Source organism: Dama dama, chromosome 24 (genome assembly GCF_033118175.1).
Source record: "Dama dama isolate Ldn47 chromosome 24, ASM3311817v1, whole genome shotgun sequence".
Taxonomy (NCBI): Eukaryota; Metazoa; Chordata; class Mammalia; order Artiodactyla; family Cervidae; genus Dama; species Dama dama.
This window is the reverse complement of record NC_083704.1, coordinates 43988666-44004053: the sequence shown is the minus strand read 5'-3', so window position 1 is coordinate 44004053 and position 15388 is coordinate 43988666. Positions and strand designations below refer to the sequence as shown.

The 15388-nt window shown below is 43.3% G+C and overlaps 1 protein-coding gene and 1 non-coding gene across 6 annotated transcripts in view; one reads left to right on the top strand and one right to left on the bottom strand.

The window, feature by feature from the left end:
- Positions 1–15388, top strand: part of PTPRG (protein tyrosine phosphatase receptor type G) — a 759790-nt gene that overhangs the window by 301367 nt on the left and 443035 nt on the right. The window lies entirely within an intron of this gene.
- Positions 476–548, bottom strand: TRNAE-UUC (transfer RNA glutamic acid (anticodon UUC)). Its single transcript has one exon. It is a non-coding gene; the product is annotated as a tRNA-Glu (tRNA).

The following is a 15388-nucleotide window of genomic DNA, read 5'->3' as shown; positions in this document are numbered from 1 at the left end:
GACTATAACCTGCCAGGTTCCCCTGTCCATGGAATTTCCCAGGCAAGAATACTGGAGTGGGTCGCAGTTTCGTCCTGCAGGGTATCTTCCCTATCCATGGATTGAACCCACATCTCTTGCATCTCCTGCCTTGACAGGTTGGATTCTTTACCACTGAGCCACCTGGGAGGCCCAGAGATCCATTATGTGTTGTCAGATGAGACTGAAAGAATCTTCTAGGGGCAGAATTAAGATAAGACGTAAGCAGAGGCTGACGGGGTTTTTATACTTCGTATTATCATGTAATAAATGTTGTGAAAACTTTTTTACATTGTCACCTAGAAGAACGGTCTTTTTTGAACTTTGACTGAGGAACCCTAATTAGTATTAAAAGATCATTGCTAACAATGTGAGTGTTTCCCAGACTCTGATTTGTTTGTTGGTTTATTCATTCATTCATTGACTTTTGGCCACTGCGCTGCTTGCAGAATTGTAGTTCTCTGACCAGGAATTGAACCTGGGCCCATGGCAGTGAAAGTGCCAAGTCCTCCCCACTGTACCACCAAGGAATTCCCTCCCAGACTTTTGAAAGAGTGACGGAATACAGTTGCATTTTGCTCATTAAAATCTGTTGCAAAGCATTCCCCTCCTGTTGGGTTAGTTTTTATCTGCCATCAGGCCAATTTGTATTTTAGGAAATACTCCGGGTATCTTATCGGAGAGTTTTAATTCCCCCCGGTTATGGAATCCATATGGCATTTAACCTCTTGAAATCTTATTTGCCTCAAGTGTACAGTAAAAGATTAGGTTTCACTAGGTGACCCCTAAACTCCTCTTCAGTTCTAGCAGTGAAAGTAAATCTGTGGGTATAAAGTAGAAGACCTACTGGGCTTTCTCTGCATTGAAGGTGATGAGATGATATGGTTGGCTGAAATTCTCTGTGGAGATCCAGGAAGTGCCCCTGAGCAATGGAGCCAGTCCCGTCAGATTGCTGGTGCTCAGCTTCAGACGTGGGGTGGGCATGTCTGATGACAAGTTGGCAATGACCTGATGCTGTGGCTTCCCCTTTCTTCACCTCTGTCTTGCATGACCTGTGCATCTGCCTTGGTGAGGTCAAGGAGAGCTTTGAGGTGGTGGGCATGTAGGTGTTCACTATGAAACTTCTTCCAATTTTATATGTTTGAACATTCTCAAAATAATAGGAAGGGGGGGAAAATGTAGTGGGAATTTTATTGCTGTAACTTTGGAACCAAAGCAGAGTGTGTATTTAGGCCCAGGTCCTAATAGCATAGACTCAGTTCCTGGCTGTTGCGTGCTCATCAGGGCTCACCTCTGGAGAGACAGGTGTCTCCAGGGCAGGGATTTGTAGTGGGTGAAGGATGCCTCCACGTTCCCTGTGTCTTCCCTGCCAATCTGCTGTGTAAGGCAGCACATCCCAGCTATCCATTGTGGGGCTCCAGAACCCCTGTGTTACCTTGAGCAACACGACTCTGGGGTCCCAAGATAGGGCTCTGCTTCTGCTTGCTCTTTTCAAGCCTTGGGGTGAGTCTCCCTGCCCTGGGATGGGGGGGGGGGGTCATCATTAAATTCTGAACACGTCATTTAAACATTTAAAAGAAAGGTCAGATTTGTATGTATAGTGAACCTTCAATTCAGCTGTTTTCCACTTTCACTAGAAGAGAGTTCAGCAGTATTACCTGGAATGAACGTCAGAGGTGCCTTACATATTTAGCAGAACTCATTCATCTATATCAACTCTGAAGAGGTTGTCCGAGGTTATTTGCATGCTGGTTAAGAAGAAGGGCAGTAAGATCGAGGTAGCTCAAGGTCCCAACCCTAGGTCGTGCTCTCCCCTAAGTTAATGGAACTTTAGACAGATCAGTTAACTCCTTTGCATCCCTCATTCTTCTCTGTTGTAAAGAGGGGAGAATAAAATCACTTACCACATTGGATGTTTATGAGAACAAAACCAAACAGCCCTTCCTGTGGCACTTGTCATTGATAAGGATCAGTGAATGTTTGTTAGGGTGGTAGAATTCTTCCTGCCACATAATTATGGCCTATTCTTTCATCTTACTCCTTCATTTATTCACCCAGGACTTCAATTCAGTAGCCCAGAAGACAAAAGTGTTCCAGTGTCTCACAGCACTGTTGGGACGTTGGCTTGTGATACTGATCTCTAAAGATGTCCATCTTTGTCTGTCGATCATTCTATTGATCAGTGGATCATGCTCCCCCTGACATCTGACTGCCGGGCCTGGAGACCCTCAGTCTTCGAATGCTGCTTAATTGTAAGCAAATCAGTTATACTGAGCATCTCGGGGATTCAGGGGGAATTAAGGCAAATCCCAGGGGGATTAGGGAACCAGAGTCATTTGCTTGTCACTTGATTTTGCTCTAAAAAACGATCAAGTTCTGCTTTGTGTAGTGAACTGAGTCTGTTTCAGCTCTTGATTTTTCACCTTGTAGCTATAATTTTCTGGTTGCCATTGCCCTCTTAAAATCTGGTTCACCAGTCACCCGGAGTGTTCAATAACCCAAACGTTTTAAGGTTTTCTCTTCAACATCTGTGCTCTGCAAATTGAGAGGAAACGACAGATTCGAAATACACTCTGAAGGAGACTCCAGGATCCAGCTCCTTGTAACATGCAGCGTCGGTTTCCTTTTCTTCCTAGACTACTCCCCGGTGTTCCTCTCCATACTATTCCAATGGTTCTGCGGGAGGTGTCTTGTGAGGTTTCGGTGTCTTGGAAGGGCCGTTTGTGTCAGCTTGCCAGTGTCAAATTGTCATTTCCTCGCCCACCCCGTCTGCCACCCCAGCCCTGTCCCCTCCAGTCTACAGGTTCATAGCGGTTTCCAGGTATCCAGAGACCAGGGATCATTTTTGTTGATCACTGGGGATGATGATGCTTTTTGTCCAGAAGCAAGCTGGGGGACTGCATCATGTATGTGACCAGTGAATCTGTGGGGTCAAAAGCAGTGCAGCTTAGAATGTAACTTGATGTAACCCTGTTACATCAACTATCACCACGACAGTGATAGGAACAGTCATAAGGCAGCTACCAGTTAGATAGCTACATTGTTCTCATCTTCTGTAAAAGTCACTTCAGGAGAGTACTCTTATTTTTCTCCTTTTCTAGCTGAGAAAGCTGAGTGCTAGAGGTCTCAGTCTGAAGCACATACCTAGTGAGTGGTGAAGCCAAGATGCAAACTGAGACCACCTCTGCCTAGCGTCAAGTGGGTGCTGACTGTGCACCATCCCATTAGTCTCTGCAGTGGAGTAAGTGGGGCAAGGCTTCCTCTTGCTCCAGATGGCCTCTGACCTGATCATCATAAAATCATCCTGTGTCGGACTAGGGTACCCCCCCATGCTGGCAGGCAGGTGGCAACAAGCTGCTTCTCCATGAGCGAGGCAGAGCGTGTTTGCCTTCTCATTGACTAAGTTCTCCTGCTTTGCTATGTCTGCACGTTGTACCACTGGGGCTGGATCTCTGAGCTGAGCCCATTACCCCAAGGATAAAGGATATCTCCTCCGATGGCCATGTAGCCAGGACAGCCACGGAAGGCCTGGGGTGTTGTACTGGGGTTAGTGTCTGTGGAGTTAAGTCAGTGGTGATCCAGGCTTCCTTTGCCAGACAGAGGGACTCTGGTTTGTCCATAGATATAATCTTCAATCTTAAATGGCCAGCATAAGAATATGGTGACCTCTGATGGGGCTGCTTTATAAAGGAACCAGGGAGTTCACCTATCCCTGCTTCCATGTGCAATGGGTAATTCATGCAGCGCCATTCCCACTCCATCCAGGAACAGGCTGAATTTGCTCTGTCCACTCTTTAGGAACTCTGCCTCCTGTTGCTGTCGCCGGCTATTAGTTTATTACTTCACCCTGCCTATTAAACATCTGTACTTCCCTTTCCCCACTCCTGATACGTGTGAAGATGCATTCTACATTTTGCCCCTGGTCATACACACTTTTATTTGCACTCGACCCTGATTGCATTCCTTAACTCTCACGTCATAGAGGGGCAGAAGGTGGTGTTGGTTTAGGAATTGGAAGGCTTCTGACCCATCCTGTCCAGACAGGTGAGGTTGAGACAGGGGCTGAGGACCACAAGGAAGAAGGGCAAGCACATCCCCATCTTAGAACACCTGGCTGGAAGTTAGCACAGAGAGGTCAGCATCGCTCCTTCCTGTAAAAATGACACTTCACAGGGTTTTCCCCTCTTCGGAACTGGATGCTGTTTTATCCTACTGGAGACATGTGTATGTGGGAAGAAAGACCACAGCAGCACTGGGCCCCAGGTCATAGGAGGCTTGGATGTGGGATTCAAGTCTTGTTGGCTGGGTGGAACATCAGCCTCCCAGCCAGGCATCATGCTTCATCGGATTGCCCAGGATTGGGACAGCAGCCCTACCAGATGGCCTCCTGGCCCCAGCAGTTCCTTCTGGAACCCATCAGGGTGTTCTTGTCACTGTGATTCAGCAGCAGCAGGCTTGATGGCGCCCCCGCCGGGGGCCTGGCATGGCTTCTCGCCCCTGCTGCCTGCAGCCCTCCTCCATGGCCAAGGAGTGGCTACACGTGGAGACATACCAGCGGCCCCCGTTGAGCTGACTTGGTTGCCTGAAGTGAGAATGGTTAAATGGGTAACTGATGGAAGGAAAGCCAGGGGAGGCAGGTCCCTGCTGGGTAGCTGGTTCACTGTGAGGGGATGTGTGTATGGAGCAGAAGTGGGTGACCTTTGTTGAACATGAGCCTGTCCCCTTCTCTTCTTTCCCTCCCTTTTGTTTTATAATAATAATAACTTTGATTCCTCAGTGCTTTTTATGAACCATACACGATAGCTCTTTTCATCCATTACTCATTTGATCTTTTGATGACTCTGATCTTCCTAGGAAAACTAGGGAATCAGGTCATTTTGGGGAGTGGCAGAAGTGGGCCTTGGGTGGGTCTAACTCCCTGACAATTCAAGCCTTTACCCTGCAGCTCTTCCCCATCTCGCTGTGATTCCTCTCCCCCTCCCTTCCTCAGGGATCTCCCTAGAGCATTCATCCTGTATCAGGCTGCTGGTGGAGTTCATAGAGATAGGGGAAATAGCCCTTCTCTTAGTGCATGGGTGTGTTGTATGTGACTGTTTGTGACCTCATGGACTATAGACCACCAGTCTCCTGTGTCCATGGAATTTTCTAGGCAAGAATATTGGAGCAGATTGCCATTTCCTACTCCAGGGGATCTTCTCAATCCAGGGATCAAACCCTCCTCTCTTTCATCTCCTGCATTGGCAGGTGGATTCTTTACCACTGCACCACCTGGGAAGCCCTTCTTTTAAAAAACACTCACAGTTAACCTGTCATAGGACAGACATGTGCTTCTGACCCATGGAAGATGAGAGACAGCCCAGGGCTGTGTGGGGCTCGTTGATGAGTTCCTGCCTGAGCCTGGGGCCTAGAGGTGGGTTGTAAAGTTTGAGGCTAGTGGTCTGTCTTCCACTGAGAGTCTGAGCCCTTGTGTCCTTGTTGGACTGAGCACCTTTCTCCCAGCAGCCTAGAGCATGAGACACAGGAATGGTTGCCTTCTTCCGTGACTGTCCTGTGGTTGTGGTTTAACAAGTAGACTTGGCTAGTACACCCCGGTTTTTAAGATCTCCTGTTCTACTTAAGCTTCCTCCTTCTGCCCTACCCCCATATAGTCCCTTCACCAAGGAGAAGAGAGGGTACATGTCTTGAGACCCAGGTTTGTGCCAGGCTCTGGATTGGACATGCAAATTGTTAGTTATCTCATATGATCCATTACAAACTCTGTGCAGTGAGTCATGTTCTGTCCTACCTGATGATGGAAGAGCTCCAAGATCAGAGATTGTCAGGTATCTTTTTATGTCACTTCTTCGCCCACAGTCCTCGTGGGATTCCTTTCCTTTCTCAGAATTGATTCCGCAGTCCCTAAGTTTTAGAAGAAAAGGTCTTCTGTGGCCGTACCCCTGGTGGGCTTGCTGATTTTGCTTCTTTCTGGTCAACCTCCCCCCCCCCCCCCCCATCCCAGCCCCCTGCACCCGGCCTCCCTGCTGTCTTCTTGGGTGGCCGGCCTCCCCACCCAGGGCTTTGGATTCCAGTGCCCCCTCTTGCCTTCCTGGTTCCCTCTCCTGTTCCTCTCCCCACCTTCTGGGCTCTCACCTCTCCCTGTTATATTTTTCCTGTGTGAGTTTGAGTCTGAAGGTTTTGCTGGGCAGAGTGAACACATTTGACCTGTAGAATTACCCTGAGGCTAATTTGTAACAGAAAATTGTTAGTAAAGATATGGGGCTTTTTTGGTTGTTGAAGTAAGCACAAGTAATGCAACAATTCAGGGTCAAGGTCAAATGCTGTTTCTTACAGTTTTCGAAGTTTCTGGGGCCAGGCTTTCTGGAACTCATGTTATTTCGAATTCCTTTGGGCTTTGTACCTCATTTTTAATTCAGCAGGCACATTTATAACAAGGTCTTATTTGATGACTTGCTTAGAATTTTTTAGAGATTTTAGGAGCATTGTAGGATCGCTGGCTTTGAAGTTGGTTACCTCTAGAAACTGGTATTTTAAGCCTATTCTCTCTGTGGCTTCCCTGTTTTGCTTAACCTGAGGAGGATGGGGTTTGGTCGTCACTATGGCTTTTTCTGCTGTGGGTTTTATTTTTGCTCTGATGTACCTGTTATTGGGCTCCAGTAACTCCTCAGCTCTAAAATCACTGTGGATAGTGATTGCAGCCATAAAATTAAAATGGTCCTTGGAAGAAAAGCTATGACCAACCTAGACAGCATATACAAAAGCAGAGACATTACTTTGCCAAGAAAGGTTCGTCTAGTCAAAGCTATGATTTTTCCAGTAGTCATGTATGATGCATGCAGGTGAGAGTTGGACCATAAAGAAAGCTGAGCGCCAGAGAATTGATGCTTTTGAACTGTGATGTTGGAGAAGACTCTTGAGAGTCCCTTGGACTGCAAGGAGATCCAACCAGTCCATCCTAAAGGAAATAACCCTGAATATTCATTGGAAGGACTGATGCTGAAACTGAAGCTCCAATACTTTGGCTACCTGATGCAAAGAACTGACTCATTGGAAAGGACCCTGATGCTGGGAAAGATTTAAGGCAGGAGGAGAAGGGGATGACAGAGGACAAGACGGTTGGATGCTATCACCAACTCAGTGGACTTGAGTTTGAGCCAACTCTGGGAGATGGTGAAGGGTAGGGAAGCCTGGTGTGCCGCAGTCCATGGGCTTACAAAGAGTCAGACGCGACTGAGCAACTGAACAACAACAAGAACATGCTTGCGTATAAAGTGAACTCACTTCCATTGTTCAGCAATGACATGTGTGCTGAGATGCATGTCACAACCACACGGATGGATGCTGAGACTGTTCCTGGTCCCTCATAAGGATTCCCTTGCACCCCTTCCTTATCTGTAAACTCCCCTCTCCCCGAGGGAAGAACTCTTCTCATTTTAGTGGCCATTGATGAGTTTTGCCTGTTCTTGATCTTTCTACAAATGGAATCATACCATATGTACTTTATGTTTCTGGATTTTCTTTCTTCGTGTCTGTGAGATTTGTCTATGATGTTACTTACGTAGTCTGTTGTCTCTTTTCCTATGTCCTGTTTTATTGCATGTTTCTACCACAGTTTACTTTTCTGTGCATCTTGTTGATGGTCATCTGGACTCTTTCCAGTTTATGACTGCAATTAATAGATCTGTTGTGAACTTAAGTTTGCTTTGGTGAACGTCTGTATTTTTATTTTTCTTGATATATAAATTAGTATCAGTCTTCCCTGATAGCTCAGTTGGTAAAGAATCTGCCTGCAGTGCAGGACATCCTGGTTCAATTCCTGGGTCACGAAGATCCACTGGAGAAGGGATGGGCTACCCACTCCAGTATTATTGGGCTTCCCTTGTGGCTCAGCTGGTAAAAAACAGCTGATATAGCTTTATCCAGGTGTGTGCATATTACAGCTTTTACAGTTTAAAACACTTAAATATGTAGTTCTAAAAGTGAAATACAAGTAACTTTAAATGAGGGAGTAGACTAGATGTTGTATATTGTCTTATTTAATTGAAAAAGTGTTATAATTTAACATCATCCAAGCAATTGTACATGTGAAATATAAAATTCTCGGCATTGTCTTTTACATCATTTTAGGAAAAAAGTATCTATATATGCTACTTAACAATGGAAAACTCAGAGTCAGTGAAGTATATTGTGTATTAAAACTGTTAACATATATTTCTAGCAAAAGGCAAGAAAACAATGTTATTGTGTCTGTTTATGCTACTATATAAATAACATTGTTTTCCTGCCTTTTGCTGGAAATACATGTTAATAGTTTTAATACACAATATACTTCACTGACTCTGAGTTTTCCATTGTTAAGTGGGAAACATGATTCTTACTTCCCAGTTCTGTGACAGTGCTATACAAACTGTAAAGTTCTTTTGAAATGTTAGTTAAAATAGAATTGTAACAATTAACAATAGCCAGGTTGTCTGTGCCTTACATTGTGAAATCAATTAAGTCATTTACAAAAAGATCCCTTAATGACTATGAAATCTGTTTTAAAACATTGCTGTTTTGAAATCAGCAGTGAAACAGAATTACAGATGAAGTTCAAAGCAGAGGTTTTAGGAAAAGAAGGGAATCATTGGTTCAGATTACCAGTCTCTCTGTACTTCAGTTTCCTGGCTTCTAGAATGGAGGGTCATTAAGTAGAGTATCTTGAAGGTCCCTTCAGGGCTCCAGTTTCTTCTTGCTTTCTTTTGTTGTTAAAAAAGCATAAAAGTGCTGACTCTCCACTGGGTGCTTGATCCTAGTAGGGAAAATATCATCCTCTAGGCCCAGTCGGATGACGGGATGGATCATTTGACAGAATCTGTAGTGACTTCCATGAAATGAAGAAAGTTTGATGTGTTTAAAAAATATTTGCTCTGTCTCTCTTGCCAGGACTGAGCTGTCATGTTCGAATCTGTTGGGTTCCAGCTAAGTTACCTTAAAAGTGACAGGTTTGCACGGGGGAAAAGGGAAGAGACCGGTTTCTCGCTCATCTTACGTTTTAGAATTCATCTTGTGTCCCGCTAACCGATCGATTGTGGGGTAGGAGTCGTGGTCATCAGGGCAGCCAGTTCTGGGAATCGCCGAGGCCTTTTAGAATCGTGGCTCCCAGGCAACACCGCCGGCTTGCAGTGCATTTTGCAGGAGATAAATGGCTCTCTCTGTCTCGCTTTCCTTTCTGTGTCTCAGCACAGCTGTTTAACTTTAAAGGCCACAGGCAGTCAGATTTCAGGGATCTGTATTTTATACCTGAGTGTTTTCGCTCAGCATTTCTGATGCCCAGCTCAAAGCTCTCGACAGCTGAAAATACCTCCTCACTCTGTGTAAGTGATAAGCAGACAGCAAATTCTTGGATCACAGAGCTTTCTCCATAAACTTCATTTACTGTTGGAACCTCAGTAAGAGAAACAGTGGTCAAAAGGTCTTGCTATGGAGTAGACTGGGCCAAATAAATATATTTCCTGTGGAAGTAACATGCACTTGTACTAAATGCAGCCTCTGTCCTGCAGTGAGTGTTTGAAATGCAGTATTGTTGATTTGGGAGTTAGGATGAATTGCTTTCGTCGTGTTTGGCTCCATGACTTGCTGGCCTTATGATCTTAGACAAATTACTTATGCATTTTGAGCCCCAATTTCTGCATCTGTAAAATGGCATCACACTTAGTTTTGAGGCTGGTTTGGTGATTGTGTCAGTGCTTGGCTTGTCTGGCCCTTCCTTCGTGCTCACTTGGCATATGGCACAATCATCCCTGAGGTGTATCATTGTATACGTGTGGTGGTGGTAATCTAGTCATTAGATTTTGTCTAACTCTTTGCGACTTCTTGGGCCGTAGCCCGCCAAGCTCCTCTGTCCGTGGGATTTCTGAGGCAAGAATGATGGACTGGGTAACATTCCCTTCTCCAGGGAAGCCCCCGTGTGTGTGTGAAGGGTCACAACAGTTTCTCCTCAGTGAGCTGGGCCAGGGTGTGTGTGAGCCTTCTGCACATCTAGACTGTGTGTTCCCAGAAGAATCCAGAGGTCGTGGCACAAACAGAATACCCAGCTTGGTGAAACAGCTATGTTTGGAAAGAAAGAGCTTTTCCTTGAAATTATGTTTCTCATTTGCAGTTCGATCTTCAGAAAATCTGAGGCGTTTGTTTTGAATCAGAACCATCCATCTCTGGACTGACGAAGAGTTAAAAAGTGAAGTAATTGAGTTGCCAAATGTGTCTTATGTTTTCTTCCTCTTTCAGAAGAGGCATTGGATGGGAGCAAATGGATTCCACCATTTGGGGAAGCTCTTCACTAAAATTGAAGATTTCTCTGCTTTTTGATCAAAAAATTCCATTTGTAGCTGAGAAAAACTCTTGATACAAGTAGCCTGGGTGATGTCAGATACTCATCACAGCACAATTTGTGATGCAGAAAACTGGCTACAACCTCAATGACTCTCACCACGCAATTGGTAAATCCATGTGTTACATTCATGCCTTGGGGGACCAGGCAGCTGCTGAAACGAGTAAATAAGACACATCAGTCAACTTGAATAAACTTTTAGCTTTACCTGTAATATTTCATTTCTTTAATGTTAAAACAAATCTAAAGCAAATACTATGGAGAAGGAAGTAGCAACCCACTCCAGTATTCTTGCCTGGGAAGTCCCACGGACACAGGAGCCTGGTGAGTTATAGTCCATGGGGGCCGCAAAAGAGTTGGACACGACTTAACAACTAAACAACAAAACATCAAAAGTAAATATACTGAAACATTGAATCCTGTTAAATAGTGGTAGTCAGTTGTATTTTTTTTTGGACATGAGAAGCATTTTTCAACTTTAGGTATCTGGTAGGAAAAGAAAAGTACTGTAGAATGGCTTATGGGTTGCATTTGGCATTTATTTTATGTTATAAAATATTATTTCCTTCAGGAAAGTAAATTGGGAATGTGTGGTATAGTGATGAATGTGGGTGTATGTTTCTGGGAGCACCGAAGGAAGGTAGATTTTTCCACCTCATTTCTCTTACTTATCAGGCAGACGTTTTTACCGATTTGCTCTCTAACCTGACTAAGAATGAGTGACGTTTCCGAAGGCAGTGTAGATGAGCAGCGACGTGATCAGGCCGCCGAGTCAGCTTTTCTGGGTTCACGTCAGTTCCCACCCCTCCTGACGGCGCAGTGAGAGGAGCGAGCCTCGGTCATCTTCTGTCTGCTCTGCTGCCTCTCTGTCTAACAGTGTCCAGGAGAACAGTGGTCATGAATGGGATTATTTCTGGTGATTCAAATCCTAGACAGCGTTTGACACAGCAGAAATGTCAGCTGTTTCTGTTACTATGGTTTTTGGTGGCAAAAGGCACTCTGAAACCAGTTGTAGAGCCTAGCAATGAGAGCTTTGGATCAGACTGTCCCAGCCACAGGAATGCAGAACCCTGAGCAGGACGCTTTGCTGCATCATCTGCTCATCTTGGCAGCTCAGGCGTTTCCTGGCCAGTGTCATCAACAAGGGCCGTTCCCCATTTTCTGTCTATTTCAGGCCTTGAGATGTGGGCTTGGCCTGGCAGCCTGTGCTGGATTCTCTCCACCACCTTTGGGAAGCTTATCTCCTCAAGTTTGACTGGGTCTCATCACAAGTTTTTCTTCCCAGGATTTTATCTACCTTATGCAGATTGGTTTTCAGTGTTGCTATTGGGGTCTGTATTTACTAGCTCCAGGCTAATTTCACATTTATAGGGACTTCTGGGATGGGGGTGGTTTTTGGATCAGAGAGGTAAATTGTCTTCCTTTTCACTTAAATATCTACAATACTTTTTTCTTTTTGTCCCTTTCCCTTTTTTCCCTTTTTCTTTGACTATGCCGAGACTTTAAGAGGTATACCGGATCAGTAGGAATAAAAAATTGTTGCCTTTAGAAATTCTCCTTCCTCTCTTCCTTCTGCCACATGCCCTTATATAAAGACGGGAGATTCAAGGTGGATAAAGATCTCATGAAATCTCTTGCTCTGGGTTTTGATCCCTCTTCCCCTTTACTTCCTCTCTTTTCCGTGTGTAGAAATCACACACCAAAGCACAAGACCCGCTTAGAATATGGAGTGTTTGCAGAGGCTGCAGCCCTCTTTCTCGGCATCCTGTTTCAGCAACTGACACTTGAAAAAGTGGTTCCTATTGAAACCGTGCAGGGAAGCGTTTCAGAAGGGCCCTGGGATTGCCTGGGGATGGTGTCAGGAGTACTTGAGTGCCATCTGCGAGGCAAAAGATTTTGAGAGAGAGAGGATCCTCATTTAAAAGAATCATAATGTTTCTAATGATAACTACACCAGCTACTTGATTAATCGGTAAATGTCTATCTTTGTAAAGGAGAGAAACTGGCAAGTGTTTCAAAGGGAAGTTACCTCTGTTTCGAAAGAAGTGTTTGCTCTGTATTTGTGTTTTGGTGTTTGGGTAGTTAGTGATTCAGACATCTATCAGATGGAGGGGTCCCTGCTTGGAGGTGTGCCTTAGTGATACACACGCACACATTTCACAGACTGGCTTCAAGCCTTTGCCAAGGGTCTTTCCATTCTTACGAGTGCCATCATTCCTTTCTAGGGATGTAACTAGAGAACAAATCTTGCAGATGGTTGACTTTTTTTCTACTCCCTCCATGTACCTAAAATCAGTGTGAAGTAGTGGCCTGATGCCCCCTTGATACAAAGAACCAACCCAATGTGAGGGACATGAGTGGCGATGGGGAAACCTTACAACTGAAATCCATTTCCTACTTTTTTGAAGTCTTAACCATGATTCATTAGAAGCAGTTTCTCTCAAAAAAAAAAAAAAGGGCATTACAAATAATAGTAATAAATGTGAGCATTCAATAACCCAATGTCAATGAAAGATTCTCTTAGAATTAGAAACAGTAATCAGGAAGGATATAGTATTACTTCTATGGTATTCTTGCCAAAACAGCATAATGTCACTCCAGTCCTGGGATTCTGTCAGATACCCCAAACTGAGGGTCATGCTGTGGATCAGGATTCTTCCGTTGAGATGGTGAGAGATCAGGAAAAATGGAGAAACCGTTAGAGACGGAAGGAGACTAAGGAGGAATTACTGAATGCAATATGGGATTCCAGAGCTAGAAAAGATATGAATGAAAACCTGGAATATTTCATGTAAGGTCTGTCTTTCAGTTCATTGTGTCTTGCCAATGTTAATTTTCTGGTTTTGATCATTGAAATGTGGTTATATAAGATGACATTTGGGGAAGCTGAGTGAAGGAAATGATACTATTTTTGCAACTTTTCTATAGTTCTAAAATCTGTTCAGTGTAAATTGGTTGCTTTCAAAAGCAGTAATTATTGTCTAGAGTGAAACGAGTTAAATAGTTTCTGTTGTTTGCTCATCCAGATATAGTTTAAATACCATTTCATATAAATAGTTCACAAATGTGTTAGTTTTATGAATTATAAAACCATGGAAATATTAATTCCAAATATTAAATGGCAATTTTTTTTCCCCTGTGGAGTACATTAGGAAACTTTTTGTGTTTAGTACTTGGAATGTGAAAAAATTATAGAAGTAGCAGGCTTAATGTGAAAAATTAAATAATGAAAAGTAGAAACAAGTGTTCTTACTCAATTCCTTTTCCACTCTGCCTTACTTACAGCTCACACCGCCCTTTGTTAAAAATAAGGTACAAATTCAGGATTTCAAGTTCACCAGTGTCTGTCTAGGTAATATGGATTAGAATGTGATCACATTGTCAAAGCCGTTCTATAACTTACCTTCCTCTTCTCCCACCTAACATTAATTCATGGCTTTCTTCAATACCCATATTTCTACCTTATGTCATTTATTTGCTGTGAAGTATTACTTCTTTTGCATCTTTTATAATAATGTGTTTTGTTCAGCCAGTAAGTCATGTCCAACTCTTTGAGACCCCATGGACTGTAGCATGCCAGGCTTCCCTATCCTTCACCATCTCCTGGAGTTCATTCAAACTCATGTTCACTGGGTCAGATAATAATGTGTCTGACTACTTATTTATTGGAATTTCAGCTGTCTTCCAGTTATATTTGTGAAGTATTAACATCTTTTCCCCTCTGTGTATTCTTATTTTTTTAATATTGAGAAAGGTAACTTTTAATTCAGGCCTACATTTTTAAATCAGAAAGAAAGTCTGGGCTTTGCCTTGTGCAGTCTTTGTATTCCTTTTTAAAGCTTCTTTTGTATCTGAAGTGTATCTAAAGTGTAAATTCCTAGATATCAAATGCCAGGGTCCAAATGTAAGAACATTTTCCATTCAGTCTACCAAGAAGAAAAGGCATATTTAAATGATGTGATTCTTCGCTTTTATGTAATTTTAGTCCAGTGTGGACCCACCAGAAGCACAGACACATGACTTTGTGTTTGTATCTTTATTGCTATTCCTTAAGTATTGAGGTCGTGAATGTTCTGCATCAGTGGAGAGGTATTTGACAATGCTAACCTGGCCCTCAGAAGTTAATTTTTGTGTTTTTGAACTTTGGTACAAATGCTTAGGTCCCCAGTAGGGGGTTAATATGTAAACTGCAGAGAAACCACACAGGTGCCTAATTTTGGTTGTTTTGTAGTTTATCATTAAGCCAGAAATGGGGAGGAAACAGCTGACCAAACAGCTTGCAGAAATTTATCATCTTTGAGTGTTTGATAAAAATATACTAAATAGAATAATGTTCAGTAGTTGTGTGTAGGCCTTGGTTGTAAAAGCATTAATTGTTCAATTGCATGTCAGAAACACACTCAGGGGATGTTAATATGTTTACATATGGAAACTTCTGATGCAATGGGGTGGAAACAATGAAAATATTGGCAGTTAGGAGAGAATGTAAAATGAATGCTAGTGGGTGAAATAAGATACCTCTTCGTTTCCAAAATATTTAAACATTGAGCAAGCTGTGTGTTTGTAGAATTTATTGGATTAGCAGTGACAACTTTCAACATGAGGAGGACCTTATTTTGAATATAGAACGCTGGCATAATTACTGAAAGTACAGTAAATGTCCCGCTCATTCTTTCGGTTTAATCGTAACATAATTAGCTCCTTGCACAATAGAGTATTTAATTTGAAACGCTGCCAAGGCTTATTAAGTGAGAGAAGTACTTCCTGAGATCTCTGTTGTTAAATTTGGGACTTTCTATAGGACATAATTTGCACCCGAAGTGTCAGGGTATCAGAATTGTTGCACATATTCTGGCATTTATCACCAAAACTCACTGAAACACTTAACATTTTCAGTTTTATTGATGGAGCCTTTTATGAATATTGGCGAATTTGCTGCATCTTGTGGAAAGAAATTAATTTTGGGAGTCCTGACAAGCCTGAGTGATAGATCCCTTTGCCCTG